At 35.9% G+C, this 4,517-nt stretch overlaps 1 pseudogene; it reads right to left on the bottom strand.

Moving 5' to 3' along the window:
• Positions 1-394: 394 nt before the first annotated feature.
• Positions 395-2,255, bottom strand: LOC102835470 (annotated as a pseudogene).
• Positions 2,256-4,517: the final 2,262 nt, after the last annotated feature.

The raw sequence follows: 4,517 nt of genomic DNA, 5'->3' as shown, positions 1-4,517 counted from the left end.
TCCAGTGCCAAATCAGTTTGCTGAAACATTTTAAGTGCCATTGCATAAGTTCTGACTCTTAGCATCCTTGTATCTGATGGGTTTAAACCACCAACTTTGTGGTTAGAAGTTCAGTGCTTATCCTACAGTGCATACCAGGACTCCAGATAGATAACATAATGAATGGAACTAATGTCACCAAGTTATACATTTTAAAAACTGTTAAAATGATGGATGTTTTATAACATATGTACTTAGCACAATAAAAAACAAAATGTTAGTCTAGACATATTTTATCCTTTGTTCTGAATCTTCTGAAGAATGCCTGAAAATTATGTGCTATTTTGAAGTGAGAGCTGTGTTGTTGTCTGAGTGATTTTTTTTTTCACAGTTTAAGGAATTTTTATTAAAGCAATTATTTTATAATCCAAATTACATTTCCTTTTACACTGGCCATTCTCTACATGTATTGATTAGTGAGGTGAGTGCATTCTTCTTTGCGCTGAGCTAAATCTACATACAATGGCTTGGTGGCCACAATTCTGCCATTCATTTCTGTAACTGCCCTTGTGGCTTCTTTTGGGTAGAAGAAACATACAAAACCAAACAAACCATCATAAGCTTTTCACTGGTTATCATTCCAAAGGGAGAAAACTCTTTGTGGAGACGTTTCATCATCAATACCATCATCAAGATTTTTCACACATAAATTAACATCCTGGTGTCTGATAAGTCTATTTTACTTCATCTGTTCAAATTTGTGCTTAACTTCATTTGCTATTCTACTTTATTCTGGGCTCAAAACATAGATCTGTTTTCTATTGAGCTCCTTTCCATTCAGTTCATCTACAGTTTCCTCTGCATATTCACGCCTCTCAAAGCTCACAAATCCAAAACATTTGGATTTTCCACTTTCATTGGTCATTACTTTCATACTTACGGCAGGTCCAAACTTGCCAAAGAGAACCTTAAGGCGCTCATCATCCATGTCTTCTCAAAAATTCTTGATATGAACATTGGTGAACTCTTTTGACAAAGTTCCGTACTCTTCTTCTCATTCTTTGTGAAACTTGAATTGTCCAACAAATACTTTATGATCATTTAGAAGTATATTATTCATTTTTTCAATCGTTCTTTCAGCTGCTTCCTGCATCACAAAATGTACAAATCCATAGGCCTTGGAACCATTTTCATCACAAACCACCTTACCTGAGAGGATGTTTCCAAGAGCAGAAAATGTATAATATAGTGCTTTATTATCAATGGATTTGTCCAATTTATTTTTAAGTTTTTATTGTGAACTGAGTGATAGTTTACATGGGAGAACATTGGCTTTACACTATCCTTTCATTGCAATGATTACAAACTCCTTCGTGCATCATCATTCAACAGTATTTGCTTCCATTCCCTCTGTTTGTTGTTTTTGTTGTTGGGGGTGTACACAAAAACACTCAGGAATGCATAATAATTTAAACAAACAAAGGGCACATTCTATAAGCCTGCCTTCTGGCTGCCAGCACCCAGTCCCTCTCTTTCCATGAATCCAGAGTCCTCAACTGCTCCTTCTTTCCATGTCCCCATCTCTGCCTTTATCTCTGGTATTGTTGCTTCTCTGGATAGTGTCCCACAATCTGCTTTTGCTCTTCTCCTTTGATGGTCCTAGGGTCCTCTGTTTCCGTACTGTAAGATTAACTACTCCCCCATTTTTGTTACAAAACTTCTGCCTTTACAGTTGTGACAGTTGCAATTAGTCATGGTAAAATTACTTACTATTGAATCATAAGAATCAATTTCTTTCACCAAACCTTTCTAGACAAGATGAAAACTATTCAGTGGGGCCTCTACCTTCCTCTGCACACTTTTAAGCTAAACTCCCTCTTGAAAACTTGTAAGCCAGTCATTTCTTGCCTTTATTGCTCCCTCATTTTAGGTAGACAATGGCTAACCTGCCTGTCCCAGAGGGATAGGATTGATCCTTAATGTGAAGACCTTTCCTCTCAGTTGGTGTTTTGAGCTATAGGTCAAGTTCACCAAATTATAGCAATTTACATTTGTTTCCTTTTTCAAACTTTTTTTTTTTTCTTTTATCTTCCTCTAGCCCAGTTCTTATCATCAAACCACCATGGCTAGGTCAAATGAGTACTATCTGTAATTGTCCAAATTTTTAATGAATATGTTGCCCATTCCACTTTTTTGAAGTGTGGATCTCTCTGAGACCACTTCATGCATATTGGTTTGCCCTTTATAACATCAAAATTCAGGTGGCCCAAGCACATCTCCTGTCCATAGGTAGAAGTTCACATACATGTAGCCCAAAGAGCAGGGATGATCACATCCCTGCAGACCCAGATGAAAAAGATTGGCAGGGCTGGGCTGAACTTGGCCCTGAATGATTTTATACCACATTTACTTTTTTAGGAACTTCTGGCGTGGAGCTATAGGATAAGTACTGGACTGCTAACTGCATATTCAGCAGTTCAAACCCACCAACCATAAAGACTTACAACCTCAGAAAACCTATACAAGTTATCTATAAGTTGGAATCAACTTAGTGGCAGTGTGTTTGGTTTTGGGGTTGGGGGTATTGGTTCCCTAAAAGGAAGAAGAAAACAAAGGAAAAAAAAAAAAAAAAAGGACCTAAAGAATTGAATTTCCTGAACTCACAAGCAAATGACTCAAGTTAAAATTATGAGACATTTAGGCAAGGGGTAAATCTTGTAAAATAAATCTCTAAAGTCTTGTGGAGATCTCTAGTGGGACTGTAGGATATGCACTGAACAGCTACCCACAAGGCTTTCTGCTCCTACAAAGATTTATAGTCTTGGAAACCCCATACAGCATCTCTGAGTCAGAATCACCTTGCTGGTCATGGGTAACATATTACCTTATACATAATATTCATATAAAATAAGTTTGTTTACTTTAAGTAGAATATCTAGTGTGATCAAGTGGGTTTGCATATCTACATGTGTCCTTAATTACTGTATTTGTTGTGATACTGTGCTGTCTAGCAGATTCTTACTCACATGGACACCATAGTACAATGTATAACTGCTCCACAGTGTTTCCAAGGCTGAAATCTTTATGGGAGCTGATACCAGATCTTTTTTCTTGTAGAGTGACTGGTGTTTAGCACTCAAGCTCTTCATCATTGAGCCACCAACCCATTGTCATTCAGTCATTCCAAATCATAATGACCCTTTATAACAGGGTCTAAGACTGTAAATCTTTAGATCATCAGTCTGCATCTTTCTCCCATGAATATTTGAATGGGTTTGAACAGCCAACCATGTGGTTAGCAGCCTAACACGATAGTACCGAAGGCTCCATAATCACTACAGAGTATATAATAAAGACACAAATTTGATCAATAATGCACAACAATATAGCAAATTATGATTCTCTTTTCCTAATTTGCTGAAAGTATTATTTTTAAAGAACCAGGATGTTTTTATAACTAAACGCTCCTCGCCAAGCATGTTGTCTCTTTTGTTTCTGCTAGAAGTCAGAGTTGACATTGGAGAGGAAAAACCGGTTTAGATTGAGGAACTATGATAAATGTATTCTATTATATTTGCATTTAACATCCCAACTGATTGGCATTAACATTAGGTTAAAATATTTATTGCACTTATTTAAGATAAATTGCATCAATATAATTTATTATTTAAAAACAAATGGGAAAAATCTGCATCAGTGAAGATAACATTGTATTCCATACTACTCTTGAAAATGGCAGACCTAAGGAAGTGTTAAACTGCTTGGTTTATAATTTATAAAATACAAAAATGTAACTGTAAATATTTTAGCATCTATAGAAAAGAAGAATTAAAAGGTGTGACAACCACCCCAAAGGGGGATGGGACATGCCCCAAAGACATTTCAACAGGAAAGTCAGCTTGTGAAACCTTCTGGAGAGGACTGAATTAATCAGACTATCTCCCTGTGGGTCTTTTCACAGTTGTATTGTAATGAGGAAAGTAATTTACATCTAAACAGATTCTTCATAAATAACTTCCAACACTGAGTAACATAGTTTTTCATTCTAACTTTTCATGACTAAACTCTTAGCTTCCCAATTTTTAAAATGAAACAAATAGGCTTATCATTTTCTTCTTTCCACTAGATTTATTTTACTACTGGTGAATCTGCATTAATAATAGTGTTCTATTGTACTGTCAACATGAAGGATGCTGCTGAAAATTCCACTGACATCTTTTCTGTTACTGTTTTGACATCATCCTATATATTGCTTTCCCATCATCTTGACATCATAGCACAGCCTCCCCAGACTTGTGGTGATACTGCTTTATATTGTTTTAACATCACAATCTGGTCTGTGTAGATTTGTATTGACCTCATTTTGTCATCAATTTGACATTATAATTTTGTCTCCATGGAAACAATGAAACCATTTTGTCATTATAATTTGTCATTATAATGTGGTGTCCATGAGCTTATCAAAATTGTTTTTATATAGCAATTTGACATCACAACACAATCTCTATAGGCTCCCCTTACAACATTATGACGATGGT

Source organism: Chrysochloris asiatica, unplaced genomic scaffold (genome assembly GCF_000296735.1).
Source record: "Chrysochloris asiatica unplaced genomic scaffold, ChrAsi1.0 scaffold00001, whole genome shotgun sequence".
NCBI lineage: Eukaryota > Metazoa > Chordata > Mammalia > Afrosoricida > Chrysochloridae > Chrysochloris > Chrysochloris asiatica.
Note: the sequence above shows the minus strand (reverse complement) of the source record. Positions and strands in the feature narration are given on the sequence as shown.